Genomic DNA, 17,062 nt, shown 5'->3' with positions numbered 1-17,062 from the left:
AGCACCACTGACAGCGGTGTGTGTGTGTGTGCGCGCGCCCGCCATCGGGCTGATTTTATAGGGGGGTGTGAGCGAGAGAGAGAGAGAGAGAGACGGTGCGCAGTGTTTGTATCAGATACAATAAAGGCTCCCTGACACCTATATTATAGGAAAACAAATGACCAAAACTTTCGCGACCCCCCTGCAGTACCAGAGTGATGTTTACATCCATCATTATCTATAAAATGAAAAATACCTTAAAATCTGGGAAATATCATGTATACTTGAAGGCTTGAAGCGTGACAGTCATATTTGGACTGGTGCGCCCCTCACCCCCTTGTGGCCAATATCAGTATTACACACACACACACACACAAAAAGGAATTTTGAAAAGGGAAAAGATCCAATGTTTTCCATCGCATGTGAAAATATTTTTTCACCATTTTTGTCTTTGAAAAATTATGGAAGAGGAACTACGGCCACTGTAAAAAAAAAAAAAAAAGGAAACAGTGGAACTCACTCACCCGTCCAGCATTTCCACTATTTAGTCTGAATTTAAAGTCAAAATTCTGACTTTTTTCTCAGAATTCTGAGAAAAAAAAATCAGAACTCACTTTTCTTCTTACAGTAGTCCTAATCCTCTTCCGTAAAAAAAAATTACCCCTGATGAGTGAAGTGAAAAAAAAAGTAGTGTCTTTAAAAAGAAAGAGAAAAAAGTACCTTTCAGGGAACTGCTGGTACAGAGAGTACAATCTGAACCTATGGTTCTGCTCTTTACTGACTGACTTGACAGAAGTTGACAGTTTTGCAGAAGACCTCTTGCATCTCTACGATTTGATCTAAGAGTAGTGAAGAGTGTCATGACCTGGAGGTGGGTGTTTGAGCTGATCAAGTTCATTGTGAGTCCAGTTTCTGTGAGGTCATGCAGGGTTACTACAGAGTCCCTGAGCTTTAGATGTTCTGAGGATCTTCTCTACCTTTGGCTCTTATGATTTTTGATTTTTCTTTTTTTGGAGCAGCTCCTTCCCTGTGGATTATCTAACTGTATGGTGACGGCCATCTTTGAAACCTCTCCCAACCAAAGAGATGACTCTTTTTTTCCAACATACCCTGCTCTCCCCTCACAGCTCCCAAACTGTAGTGTCATAATTACACCTCTGTCAGACATGAACTCTCTCCCAGCCTGGACGCGCCTCTCCTTTCTGTTCATTACACCATCAATCTGAGACTGCACTCTGTGGATACACAACGCTGCTCTGGGACATTTTAGAATAGAATAGAATAGAGAATAGAGAATACTTTATTCATCCCTAGCAGGGAAATTCAAGTTAGTCCAGTAGCTCACACAACAATGACAAAAAAGATGAACACAAAAAACATTTTAACAAGTGTTATATAAAACGATTGCAGCAGGAACAAATGATTTCTTAAATCTTTCAGTTCTGCAGGTCAGGGAGATGAGCCTTTTGCTTCGGCTGCTCCTCTGACCTGAGAGGGTTTTGTGTAGAGGGTGTTGGGGGTCACCCAGGATGGTCTTCAACTTACACCCCATCCTCCACTTAACCACAGCCTCTACCAGCTCCGCTCCCTCCCCCATCACAGAGCTACATTTTTTGATGAGCCTGTCTAGTCTGTTCCTGTCCCTGACCTTGATGTTGTTACCCCAGCAGACAATAGCAAAGAATGTAACACTTGCAATGACAGACTGATAAAACATATGCAGCATTACATTACATACATCAAAATACCTGAGTCTTCTTAAAAAGAAGAGCCTGCTTTGTGTCTTTTTGTACACATAATTTGTGTGTACGGACCAGTCCAGCCTGTCATCAAGGTGTACTCCAAGGTACTTGTATGACTGAACCCTCTCAATGTCCACCCCATCCACAGTCACAGGCCGTAAGGATCTTTTGGACCTGCCAAAGTCAATAATCATTTCTTTGGTCTTTGATGTATTAAGCAACAAGTTGTTCTTGTTGCACCAGTCTGTGAACGCCCCCACCAGGTCCCTGTATTCATCTTCCTGTCCCTTCTTCACACATGCCACTATGGCCGTGTCGTCAGAGTACTTCTGAACATGGCAAGATTCAGATGTGGATGTGAAATCTGCAGTGAAAAGTGTGAAGAGGTAAGGTGAGAGCACAGTACCTTGTGGTACTCCTACACTGCTCACCACTGTGTCTGACATGCAATTCCCCAGCCTCACATACTGTGGCCGCTCTGTAAGATAGTTATAGACCCACAAGATGATGGTTGGATCTACACCCATCTTCTCCAGCTTTCCTCTCAGAATACTAGGTTGAATTGTGTCAAAGGCACTGGAAAAGTCTAGAAACAGCAGTCTCACATATCGCCCAGGTTCATCCAGGTAAGAGTAAATCCGATGCAACATGTAGATGATTGCATCGTCCACCCCAATGTTCTCCCGGTATGCAAACTGCAAGGGGTCCACAGAATGCTGTACTTGAGGTCGAAGGTGGCGAAGTAGTAGTCTCTCCAGAGTCTTCATAATATGAGAAGTCAGGGCTACTGGTCTGTAGTCACTGATTCCTGCTGGCCTCGCCACTTTGGGAACCGGCACGAGGCACGAGGTCTTCCAGAGAAGAGGGATCCTACATGACTGCAGGCTCAGGTTGAAGATGGTACGGAGAGGCACAGCCAGCTGGGCAGCACAGTCCTTAAGGAGTCTAGCTGAAACACCATCAGGGCCAGCCGACTTGCCAGGACGCAGTCTCCTCAGTTCTGCCGACACTTCCTCCAGGGAGAGTAGAGTGTCACCGCCATATGGAGCAGGACCGCCAGGTGGACCAGGACCACCAGGAGGAGCAGGACCACCGGAAGCAGGACCGACAGGTAGAGCAGGACCGCCGGATGGAGCAGGACCGCCAGGAGGAGCAGGACCGCCGGAAGCAGGACCGCCGGAAGCAGGACCGCCGGAAGCAGGACTGCCAGGTGGAGCAGGACCACCGGATTTTGGACAACTGACTCTTGTTAAGGAGATTTACATAGACAAGGACTGCAAGAACAAGTTATCACAGAGTTCCTGAGCTCTAGATAACAGTTATCACAGTTTAGATAACAGTTATCACAGTTAAACTTTGTTTTCCTGAGAGATGAATGCAGGACCTATTGATGAGGTTTTGGAAGAACACTGTGAAAAGATTGATATCTGGATGGTGGTGCACTGTGCACACAACTGCCTTTGACTTGTATCATATTATCTTTCTTATGATTTATAATATCTCATCTTTAAATTGAATTTATTAAGTACAAAGTAAAACCTAACCTCCAGAACATCAACCTGAGCCATAGATGGACTTAACTGTCCATCTGGTGCTCAAACTCTGATAAATATAATAAATTCAGCCGTTAGACCACAGTGAGTGTCACTGTATTGAGTTTGCCTTGGGGCTTTAAGCACTTTTGGGGTCAAAGCACTTTTGCTGTGTTGCTCATTCCATGGATGCATGGTCATTACAAGTTGGACCTCATTTTAAAGATGACTAATCAGGCTTTCCAATGATATTAAATACAACATCAATTGGTATTTAATAAAGGGGAGTAAAGATTGACTGAAAAAATGTTTCCAAACTTTTTTTTGAGGAGTTTAGTTTCATGAACATGAAGAGTTCAGAGTTCAGTGTCCTGCAGTCTCCAGATCCCATCATCAATCAAATTATTCATCCTTCTTCTTAATTATTCTAATTAACCAGGAGGTAACTGATGAGAACATTCTGCTTCCTTTCTAGCATGGACACAGACATGAGGTTTGGGTTTAAAGCTCTGTCACAGACTGACTGCAGCACTGGCCGCTCTGGTGATACTATGGTGATTAATGTGTCACCTAATGAGCCTCTCTCTCAGCAGAATTGGCTAAATAAATCCTGGAATAACTCACTTAGATCTGGACAAAGGTCAGTCTTCTATCAGCCTGGTGGACGAGTTAACATTAATGATTGTTGAGGTGTGTGAACCAGGTGTCACAGGTGAGACTGGGTTGGTGATGGTGGTCAGGTTTGGCCCCTCCTGCCGGGCCCTACAAAAATATAACTATCATCATCATCATAATATATAGGCTAATATATTATTTGATTATATGCTTGTATTGGTGTTATTGATTATTATTGTGGTAATATCTGTGTATATGCATAAATATTTTCCTGAATCATTATCATCACTATTATTATTAAAGGGATAGTTCAACATTTTGGCAAATTGGCCCATTGCCATAATCCCTATAGTCATAGCAGTAGGTTCCTTACCTTTAATTGTCGGTGCAAGCTAATTTTAGATCGGCGGAGCTGAGCCGCGAGCTGCTCGTAGCTGCACTATGGAGGCTAATAGGACTTCTTGGTTTCCCTCATCAAACTCATCAAATACACAATCCAACAACTCCAAAACGCTAAAGATGTGACTTGCACATAATACATTAACCATGCTATGAGATAATAACGGAACGTTAACGGAGTTGTTTTAAAGGTAAATTCATGCAAAACTGCTGATGTGCATTCCCGTCGGGGGCAGTTTTCCGACAAGCAGTCTCTGCATTTACCTTGAAAACAACTCTGTCTCGTAATGTTCCATTATTATCTCAAAGCGTGGTGAATGTGCAGGTCACAATTTGTCCACCAGAGCATTTTAGAGTTGTTGGATTGTGTATTTGATGAGTTTGATGAGGGAAAACAAGAAATCCCATTAGCCTCCGTAGCGTAGCTCTGAGCAGCTTGCGGCTCTGCTGCGCCATTCTAAAAATAGCTTGCACTGACAATTAAAGGTAACGAACCTACTGCTAAGACTATAGGGATTATGGCAATGGGTCAGTTTGCTAAAATGTTGAACTATCCCTTTAACAATGTTGCCATTACCATTATCACTATCATTATTACTATTATATTGTTGTTGTTGTTGTTGTTGTTGTTGTTGTTGTTGTTGTTGCTGCTATAACTATCAACTCTCAATTGAACATAACACGTACACACACTATGAGTAATATACATGATACATCCAACATCATTCAACTTTGACTGCTACACATCACATTTTGTCATGTCAGCTTACTGTCTGTGGTATGTCACGTTATGATTGTCATATTTTCAATAAATAAAATATGAATAGACACAGTAATAAGAAAAAAAGCACTGATTTGTGGAACATTTTTGGCTATTTTTAGCAGCTGTCAGGAGTGTAAGTGTGTGTGTGTGTGTGTGTGTGTGTTGGGGGGGGGGGGCTGAATGAGCCCCTCCCGCGGTCCCTCTCCCTCTGTACCTGCTGCTGTATCTAAGCTGCTTTCTCTGCTCTGCTGGAAGCAACAACGTGCAGTTTCAAACCGTTCCGCTGTTTCCTCCTGTCAGTGATGGCTGGGCTGGCTCCAGACAGCGTTTCCTTCTCTGATAGTGGTGGTGTTCACATAGAAATATGTGAGAATGTAATAACAGTCAGCTAATATTGCCGGTTGTTTTTCATCCTTCATTAGGTCTGTTCACAGCAACATATTACTGTACAGTACAATCACTCACAGCATACTGCTCTCTGCATTCGTCCTCTGTTTACAGTGGATCATCACGACTATGAAGACATTTTGTCCACACTGTCACGTCTGATGTAAATCTGGACGCTCACAGGTTTTGGGACAGGATTTGATAAAGACTGTGTGAGAGGGAGAGTCTGAGGCTGGAACTGGAGCAGACCGTGCAGGGAGGGACCTCAACACTTTGTGACTGTGACAAACAGTTACAGAACGAACTGATCCCTGAGGCCTCAGTAGTTACAGCTACATCATTACATGAGTTCTCTCGATGGGCCCTAATTTCTTGGCGCAACTCAGGGGGGCGCAGCGAGGCGAGCCCTGACGCAGCTGGCGAAGTGGTATTATCGTCCAGTGCAACAAGGTGCGCAGCGGATTCGGTAAATTGGCAGACTGCTGTGCGCTGAGATGGGAGTGGTCGCGCAGCAGGGGGAGGTGTTGACAGATTCGCCGTGGCACAGTGACAATTTGTTGCAGATAGACCGCGCGGAGAGTGCACCGAAAGCTCGCCAGCTCCAACCTGGTCTAATCTCAGCGCAAGGCGAAGCGCAGCCAGCGCAGTGGCAATTTGACTGCCCAGCGCGCAGTGCGTACACGTCACCAAGACCTCACAGGCAGATTTCCACAGTTCCAGGCACATTTAAATGCAATTAACAATAATAATAATAATAATAATCATCACAATAACCCCTATTTATTGTATCTGAATCAGCACATACACCTATATCTATATAGATTGTCCCGTCACACTGATGGCAGATCAAAGGCTTGCGTAATGGAAACTCAGCCTGACTGAATTAACACAGATGAAACCAGGGAGGGACTGAGACAGCCGTGGATGTCCCAAGAGCAGGTGTTGACACTACACACTGTGCCGTTGCAGATTATCAGCTATTTACTTATTGATTTATTAGGGGCCAGCGCCGCATCGTCACGAGACCATAACAAATAAAACTGAAAACAAATAAACTATCATCTCTCACAGCAAACCACAATCAGCCTGGCATCATAGTGAGCAGATATTCACATCTCCCCTCTCAGGTAAATTCTAAAGAAAAAAGAAAAAGAGAGACGCTCCGCGATGCCTCCGTTACGCACAGCTGTTTGTTTATGTTGTGATCTGTGCACACGTGTTTAAATATAGGTTAGATAGATAGATAGATAGATAGATAGATAGATAGATAGATAGATAGATAGATAGATAGATAGATAGATAGATAGATAGATAGATAGATAGATAGATAGATAGATAGATAGATAGATAAGATAGATAGATAGATAGATAGATAGACCTGGATAACATCATAACCTCCTCCCTCCCAGACTACTTTTGCATCATCAGCCCGTGAGGTCTGTTCGCGCGACCGGACACTGCCAGCTTGGACCGGACCAGAACATCAGTTTCCTCCCGTCTCACTTGCTCTGACAGATTGAGAGCTGTTGCCCAGTAAAAAAAACAAAAAACAAAACACACACACCCCTTTTCCATTAATAAAGACACTCATATTTAGTAACCTATATTTAAACACGTGTGCACAGATCACAACATAAACAAACAGCTGTGCGTGAAGGAGGCATCGCGGAGCGTCTCTCTTTTTCTTTTTTCTTTAGAATTTACCTGAGATGGAGATGTGAATATCTGCTCACTATGATGCCAGGCTGATTGTGGTTTGCTGTGAGAGATGATAGTTTATTTGTTTTCAGTTTTATTTGTTATGGTCGCGTGACGATGCGGCTCAATAAATCAATAAGTAAATACATAAATATAGCAGATACTCGTGTAGTGTCAACACAGCAGTAATCCATCCTCATCTTTCATCTGTGCAGCCTTTGATCTGTCATCAGTGTGACGGGACAATCGATATAGATGTGCTGAATGTCTATGCTGTAATCTGTACTGTAGGTGCTGATTCAAATCTTCTCTTCCACGGTGAAATCAAACGTCCGCCTTGCGCGCGCGGCGGATTTAAAGGCGAGGAGAGGAGCTCATTTGATTGGTGAAGATCTGACTCGGCTGTGTCAAACCCACTCCACGCCTTCTCTCCTCCCTCTATGCCATTTGCGCCGGTGGGAGGGAAGTAGGCGGGATGCGCTCCGCTGCGTTTCGAAGGAAAATTGCAATCTGCTCTTGACCACTCCCCGTTGGCGAAGCGAAGGCGAGGCGCAGGCCTGATCCGCTCCGCCTGCACCTAGTTCACGAAATTAGAGCCCCATGTGTCAAACCTGCAGCGGCAACTTAAAGGGGAACTATGAAAGTCTGGTTGCTTTTCCTCTGTTTTGCTAACCATCCTCCCGGCCATGTGCACTTGTTTTTAACAAAGCCGGTGTTAAATCAATCCATGGAGCGGTGGATAACGTTATATATCCTATATGATGTTAAAATGTGAATATTTGTGTAGTCTTATCTGTCATGAACAAGAGATTACGGGTTACAGGGTGCGTTTGTGTGGCGGTGCCACAGAGACGAGAGCTGGGACACCGGGTCGGAGGCTCTGATCTTACAAGGTTGGTTTTCAGCCAGGAGACATAGGTGGCATTCTCCCTGGAACTAGTTACAAGTCATTGATTTATCCATCACTATTACTCTGAAGCTGTTTAACTAAGGTCAAAATGTAGCGTAGTTAAGGTAAAAATCTGGCATAGATTCCTCTTTAAGAAAACACAAACCCTTCAGAAAACCCATTAGTGGTAAACTGTGACATCAATATTGCATGATTCAGATATAATTGCAAATTTGCTGCTAGCTTAGCCTCAGGCTTTAGCTGGGTCCATCATTATCTGAAGCACTTTTGTTGTATTGTGAGTTTTTGTAGCACATGTTGTCAAATTGATAAAGTTGTTTATGTGCCTTTGTGTGAGTGCAGGGTTTATTTTTTTAAGTCACAGTACCAAAGGGTCACCGTACAAACCACAACTCAGCCTTCATTTTTATCTCCACTACATACCTGTAAAGTGGTGACGCTGTCACAGTGGTAAAACCCACACAACTGTGATTTCCTTTTAAAACAATGCTGAACAAAAACACAAAACCCACACATACCTAAATAATTCTGTACATTGAGCTGGTGACAACAGGAAACAGATCATCTCTCTCCAGTTGTCTGTTTGCAAAAAAAGAGAGAAAATCCTGTGAACCAGGATCAGCGAAGAGCTGTAGAGTTAAAAAAAAGAAAAAAGAAAAACAGAACTGAATAGGACAACAGCTGCAGCAAAAACAACAAAGTCAAACATTTTGATTTCATTATCATGTTGTTTTCACCACTGCTAGTTTAGGCAGATGAGAACCAATCAGAGAGAGACGGTGGACATCTGTGACATCTTTTTTAAAGGTCTCTGTTTTTACTCGTCCAGCATTTCGAAAATGAGTTGTGTGGATGGGGGATGAGTTTACTGTTTTATGCAAGATTAGACTGACTCGAGTCTAATCAAATGGTGCAACATCATGAAAGCCTTAGTTTCTAATGGTTACACAACAAATAGCATTTATGTTGGACAACAGGTAACAAGGTAATAAAGTCCTGCACTTCAGCTGCATGAGTTGTCGAATTTTTCTTAGAAACTAATACTCCTCAATCAGAGCAATGATGAAATGATATCTTTGATATACTAATGTCATATATTGGTCGTACCAGATTGTTTATGGGCTATTTGTAAAGTTTATGAACTGAGTTGTTGACAGCTGCATGATGTGAAGTAACCGCATCAGCATTTTCCACAAACATCCGTCCAAAAAAACAGCCCCTTTCATTTCACTGTGGTGCAACGAGGGAGGAAAAGCGCCAGTGGCACAGGAAGTCCAATTTCATGCAAATCAACTTGGCATGCATGGCATTTGCACCACTTCATTAAGTTGAGCATGCCACCGTGACCGGCTTTATTTGGTAAACTGCCAACGTAGGGCTGATAATTCCCGTCCTTAATTCATGAGCAGTGTCTTTGGCATGAAGGCGCAGCGCCCGCAGGGAACACATTCATTTGGCGTATCTGCAGAAACACAGTTGTCACAGAGACTCTCGTTCAACCGCATGACCTGTGCATCCGAGTCCTCCAGTGTCAGTGAGCATCAGGATGAATCACTGAGATATTCAGTGTCAGAGGCGAGGCGTCTTACATGATAAATATTGTATATTACTGATAATTTATGGCTTATTATGTATCGTTAAAAAGAGAGGAGAGAGATGAAGAGCATCCTTCCAGCTGTGCAGGACTCAGCGTTTTGTAGTCTGAGCAACATCCTGATCACAAGGTGAGCACAGACAACAGAGCATCACCTGCAGCTCAGCCTTTCTCTTTTTATCACGGCACACAGGGAGATGTGTGACATTATTGATATGATGTGATTTAAAATGATAAAATCCTATTTAAAGGGATAGTTAAACATTTTAGCACATAGGCCCATTGCCATAATCCATATAGTCTTAGGAGTAGGTTTGTTACCTTTATTTGTTGGTGCAAGCTATTTTTAGAACGGCGAAGCAGAGCCGCGAGCTGCTCAGGGCTACGCTGGCTAATGGAATTTTCGCATGAGGGGTTTCCCTCATCAAACTCATCAAATACACAATCCAACAACTCCAAAACGCTCTGGTGGACAAGTTGTGACCTGCACATTCACCATGCTATGAGATAATAACAGAACATTACCAGACAGAGTTGCTTTCGAGACAAAAGCAGAAACTGCTTGCCGAAAAACTACCTCCAACGGGAACACGCATCAGCGGTTTTGCATGAATTTACCAAAAATGTTGAACTATCCCTTTAAATTGTGGCTCATTATCAGAAGTCCTACAAATACTGGGCCAATTGTAGCTAGAAACACACATCATCATCTGTGTGTGTAGAGAAAGGGGAGTTATAAACAGGTTTCAGATTCTTCTCATCGTTTAAGAACCTGCATCAGTGAAACAGCTGAGTCGTGAGTGACTGCAGCCCTAAGGGCAGCCAGAGCTGTGGCTCTGCCAACTTCTTATCTGAGTAAACCTATTTGATACAGTGAACCTTCACGTCCTCCGTCCTCTCTAACATCGACATCATGGGCAAAGTCTTATCCTGTCTCATTGAACGCTTCCTCCTGTCCTTAGCCTAACCAATCCCAACTGGACCCCTCTAACCAGCCCCTTCTCTTCCCTTACAGACATGTACAGTAATATGTCATTTATCAAGAGTGATGTTGCCATAGACGAGATAGGGGGTGATCCTGTAACAACCATCTCTTTGATACAACCATCCCCGGTCTCCCCTATATGTCACCTACAAGGATACTTGTAGATATTATCGCCTCCAGGCTGTTCAGAACTCCGCTGCTAGACTTTTAACTCACACCAGTAAAAGTGCTCACATCACACCAGTTTAAGCAGAACTTCATTGGCTCCCAGTTTTAAAATTTTAGTTCTCACTTTCAGAACTTTAAATGGTCAAGACCCTTCTTATCTTTCTGAGATGCTCAAATTTTACAACCCAACACGTTCTCTCAGATCCTCAAGTCATTGCCTGCTTGTCTGCCCCCACCAGGCTTGGGGAGTAACGGACTACATGTAACGGCGTTACGTAATCAGGATACAAAAAAAGGGTAACTGTAGTCCGTTACAAGTACAGGAAAAAAACCCGTAATCAGATTACCGGTACATCTGATAAAAACGGAGATTACTTGGCTGATTACTTCACATTTTATAAATCAACCACAGCCGTAGAAGCCACTCGCCGTCTCGCTGTATTTCAGAGGAGAGGCACAGAGCAGCTCTGCCTCTTCTGCCCGTACGGTGTGTGTGTGGCTGAGGCTACGCTGCCTCATTGCGTAACTCTACTAGTGTGAGCGGTACGTAAGTTCACGTTGCTTTCGTGAATTGTAAACAAACAGACGCCCCCTCGGTTTTAGCGTCAAGCAGTTTAGCGGCTAATTCATCCCCATTCTAAGCATTTGGACTGAAACCCTCAGAAGGCCGAGCCAATCAGCGTCGCCCGCTGTGATTGACACAGCACGTTGGCCAATCAGGGACTGACTGGTGCAAAGCCCCGTCACTACACCAACTTGCTGATTGGCTGAATGGGGTTGTCTGTCAACGCTTCTACCAAAGATATTAAACCGTCTTTGCTACTACTCCCGCCCAGCTCCCGCCCACCCCAAACGCTTGCAGGGGGGATGAGGCCAGACTCTCCCGAGAAATGAAATGAAATGCATTTCTGCGAGAGGCTGGTTTACGAGGCTAGGATAACTGTACCAGAGAGGCTCAACAACTTCATGAGCTTCATCTGAGGAATAAACAGCAGCTTTTACCTGACGGGAGACCGACGCCTGAGCTACGGTAGCTAACAGTTAGCAGGTTTTACCTAGCTACTCTCTCTCTCCCTCTCCCTCTCTTCTTTACACACACGCGCACGCACGCATGCACGCACGCACGCACACACACACACACACACAGCCCGCTGTCTGTCACATCTGTGGTAAACCTTGTAATACTAGTTTGTTGAGTACAGTTAACATTATTGTTGCTTCGGTTTGAGTGTGGATTAATTGTTAACGGTTTGTTGTGTAGCTAATGTGAGCGGTGGTCCAATATCACGGTCTTGTTACTTATGAGTTGGGTTTTAATAACAGCTGTTTGTGTGTTCTGTTGTTAGATGGCGTGGATTGTGATGAGAAGGTGTTGCAATACACACTTTAAGACTTGTGCAAAGTGTAAACCATTGTTTCCCTCAAACCTGTTTGTTGTGACCCCCCCCCCCCCCAAAAAAAAAAAAAAAACTCATGGTGGCTGTCACTAATGTTGATAAAGTGATGATTTACAATCGAGAGTTTATCCATTGTGTTTTATTTTGAAATTTAGCGGATGCTGCTTCCTCTGCGTGGATTGATGCGTGATGGCTGCGTGACTGAATTTGCATGTTTGGTATTAAAGTAATCTAAAAGTAACTAAATGTAATCCGTTACATTACTTTAATTTTGTGGTACTTAGAGTAAGTTACTAATTACATTTTCTAACAGGTAACTTGTAATTGTACTGGAATACAAAAGTAACCCTCCCAACCCTGGCCCCCACACTCACTTTAAATCCAGAGGTGATCAAGCCTTTCAAGCCGTAGCCCCAAGACTATGGAATGCTCTGCCACTGTCCATTCACACTTTAAACTTTACTGAGTCTTTTACAGTAAATAGGGTCTAAAGACTCTGCTGTTTCTACAGGCTTTTAGTTAGGTGTGGGTTTTAGGGGTTTTTATGACAACCTGTTTTTGATTTTATGTTTTTATGTTCTTATGTACCTGTTTTCAAATGTGTGTCTTTGTTTTATACTATGTATTCTGCTGGTTTTACTGTGAAGCACTTTGTGATCCCCTTCTGCTAAAAGTGCTATAGAAATAAAGTTTACTTTCTTACTTACTATGGCATATGTACAATAATTATGATTTATAACATGTATGAAAAGATCAGAGGGAGAAGTCGGAGTGGTGACACTATGAGGAAGTAGATGGACAGGTCAATCACAGGATTTTCACCCCTCACCCAACCCCACTCTCTCCCTTTGCTACTGTCATAATCACTGCGTCCATTAGATGTCACCTTAAAACAAAATCTAACTATGAGTCAAAATTTGCTGCAGTATAAAACAACATAATTATGGCTTTTTTTACTGGATAGTTGCTGTTATCATTAAGGAACTTTGACAATTTTCTCAGACAGCTTATTGTATATCAAAGTTCAATTTTGTGTCAAAAATTGTTCTGAGGTGATTGTAATATTGTAGGTATCCATTAATTGCATTAGCTGTATCATGTTCATCTTTACTGTCATTAGTCGGCATGATTTTAAAAAATGTCTTCAAAAATCATGTAGTTTAGTGCAACAGGAGGATGACAAAGCAGATCAAATGCATTTAGTGTTCTTTCTCTGCCCTTCAGTGTCATCAAATTACTAACCAAAACTCATCTTTTTTTTTACTATGAGCAGAAAAATAAAAGTTGTACAGTCTTTCAACAGTGTCATAAAAATGATTAACTTCTGGGACATTTTTAATGGAGTCATTCAAATAAACGATTGAGATTGGGAGCTGCACAATGGAAGGGCCGCTGGTCCTCTGTCTGCAGCTTGTGCTCGTACACCAGAATATATATGGCACTCATATTTGCAGCCCCATCATAACCTTGTCTGTAGCACTTACACAGATTTAATCTCTTTTTTTCTGTAGAAGTCCAAGTTTCTGCTCTCAGGCTCCGTGGCTGATGAATCAGTGGTTAACTCAAATCCCTGAAAATCTCCACATGTTTTCATTTCTGTGGGCATTTTCATCTTGTTTCTGATCATTTTGACCTGTTGTAAAATCTTTATTAGAAATAACTGATTGAGATTTTCCATTTCATTTTCAATGGAGCCTGGTCTTGTGCATTCAAACACAATATAGGACAGGCATAGTAACCAACAAGTGGGACAACACACAAGTACTGTACAGGACAGGAGTTCACTCTAAGCAGAGCACGATAAAGGACCTTACATTCTCAGAATCATATATTAGTATCAGTGATAGTATAATCGTTACAGTGGAGGCATTATCAGGGAAGCACAGAAGGTAACGTAGTTCCCAGGTTCAGTAGAGTTGGAAGTAAAAGTTGGCCTGCAGCCTAAACCATAAGGGATTATGGAATTAAACCAGGGGTGCTGGTGCAGACCCCTGCATGTACCTCAGACAGTAAAAATGACACATGTCTACCAATAGGTGTTATGATCTAATAATCTAATAATATAAAGGACAAGGTATTTGGGTTCTACCCACCAAACTTTACATCCCACATTCGCATTTCTTCAGTGGAAGCAGCTGATTATTTTGCCTATTTTATTAATTTAATTAATTAATTAAATGATAATAAATACAAAACCTACTTTTTTCAAACTTCCCTAAGGCTTGAATCCAAATTGGCACAAAACTTTGTGGATAGAATCTACAGTATAATAATAATAATAATAACACATTTTATTTGTAGGGCGCCTTTCATGGCACTCAAGGTCGCCTGACAGTAAGGCTAAGCAGAAAACATCTCATATAAAATTGTGCAAAAAACACATCATAAAAACATCACATAATAAATATTGCAAAAAGACAGCATAAAAGCACCATGAAAAATACAATAAGATAAAACAAGTACAGTGAATCAGGTTGAATGGGCAAGTCTATAGTACGGAAGCCGAGAACGGCCAGGTCCGTATACATTTTTTTTATTACCGTTATCTCGTGATAACGACTTATTATTTCGTTATCTCGAGATAACAAAGTCCGTTTTCTCGTGATAACGAATTAATTTATTTCGTTATCTCGAGATAACAAAGACCGTTTTCTCGTGATAACGAAATAATCACAGAATGTGTCGTTGACATGGTTGCCTAGCAACAGGAGGCTACTGTTCAGCTCGAGCATGGGGCAGATAACTTCAGTCCAGAGCAATAGATATAACATCTATCTATCGCTCTGCTTCAGTCTACTCTACTCACTGGTGTGATTATTGTCCACACCAGCTGTCAACAATAACTTACCAGTAAGTTACACTTAACGTTAGTTTGAATAACGTCACTGTGCTGGGTTTATTTAAGGGGCAACACCTGTGGTCCCATCTATCCTGTTTCAGCTAAGCTAACGTTAGCTACTGTCTGCTGCTGTCAGAAATCACAACCTTATCTCGAACCATCAGACACCTGTTGCCTGCGACCACTGACATGTAGGCTAATGTTAATTTGGCAAGACAGCAGTGTTCATGAGCTTTATCTGAGCAGCAACTAGCTAACATTACCTTAGCTGAAGCTGCCATAACGTAGTCAACTCTCATGTGTTTATGCTAACCTGTAGCCCCTTAAATAAACCCAGCTCAGTAAACAAACTAATGTTAAGTGTAACTTACCGGTAGGCTACTTCATTGTTGACAGCTCCTCAGAGCAGACTAATGTTAGTGGCAGCTCTTGAAGGCTGAAATCAGGATGATGTGATCACATTAATCAGCTCACTGATTTGAGTTCTACACATGGTCATGGGCAATTATCCCACGAAAAACATCTCTTCTGTTACGTTAGATCTGTAGATGTGTAGTGTTTCCAACAGACTCGCTTTAGTAGCCTCCTGCTACGAACATACAGCGGCTACTTCCCCATAAGCAGAAGCGATTGCACCGGGGAAACATGTTGCTAAGCAACCATGTCAACGACACATTCTATGATTATTTCGTTATCACGAGAAAACGGTCTTTGTTATCTCGAGATAACGAAATAAATTAATTCGTTATCACGAGAAAACGGACTTTGTTATCTCGAGATAACGAAATAATAAGTCGTTATCACGAGAAAACGGTAATAAAAAAAATATTATGGACGTGGCCGTTCTCGGCTTCCATACTATAGGCAATGCTGCTGACAAAAAAATATCAAAGGATTTGCATTTCTCAAAAAAAAAAAAAAACCTGGAGCCAGTGGTCAATACAGGAAAAATTGCACATCTCTGGCAAAATAAGTTCAGTTGAAATGTAACTTTTGTTCATACTTACCGAAAAGACTCTAGCTGTATGAAGCACAAAATCGTGCTTAAATCTCGTAGCCTATTTGGCTTTGTGGACTCTTTAGGACATGATCTAGATACAATGCTCTAGATTGCAAAATCACACTAAAAGTGAAATGATACTTTTTCAACCTCCCTCATAGTCCTCAAGTTCAATTTGTAAAATCTAAAGGCTGTCCTCTAAAGGACATAAAGTTATGACAAGATTTACATTTCTCCAAAAAAATATGTAACTTCATGTGGCAAGAAGTGGTTGAAAGGGACAAAATTAAAATTGCAATTTGCTTTGTCATGAAATCAAATGAAATGCAACTTAAATCCCTGTAAAATACACTCAAATTGGAATCTCATTTTATTAACAGTGAGCCTATCCTTAGAGAGGTCTTTCCTGTCCCTCCGAAGAGCAGTTACAGGAAGGCCCCTACATTACTGGATGAGTTAGTGCCTAGTCATCTCTCTGTCAATAATAATAAAAAAAATCTTGGCTCCATGGACCATTGAAGAGTCCATACAAGTGTAGCTTTATAACCATTGTTAAAGGAATACAAGCAATTCAGTGACTTTACTGTGCAAATAATAAGGTGTAAGACATAATTAGTCATCAACTGCAACACAACGTTTGTTGTGTACTGTTTATCCTAGCTGCGGTTGCTTTTATACAGGTCGGACAAAGAGTCGCTGAAAGATGGAGTATGCAAGCATGTAAGTATGCAATCAAACAAAAGCTTTGGACTGTCATGACTGATGCAGGCTGCAGTCTATCCAGGGCTCAATGAGGACAGTGATCTCAGTCCTTCTCTATAGCTTGTAATTGTGGTCTGATGCCTGTGTTGCTTTGTGGAGATTTTGTTGTTTGTACATCAGTTTACCATTATTGGATTTTATGTCTTGATTTTCTCACATTTTCTCTCTGATCATACTGTATGTATATTTTCCCCATTCTATTTTGAAGAGCCCTCTACTGGTGAGGCCTGGTACTTTCACCTGTGAGTTCATCATCTAGGTACCTGCTCAGGTGTGTGTGTAATTAACTACT

Source organism: Trachurus japonicus, chromosome 3, assembly GCF_045865225.1.
Source record: "Trachurus japonicus isolate A0001 chromosome 3, Traja_1.0".
Taxonomy (NCBI): Eukaryota; Metazoa; Chordata; class Actinopteri; order Carangiformes; family Carangidae; genus Trachurus; species Trachurus japonicus.
Note: the sequence above shows the minus strand (reverse complement) of the source record.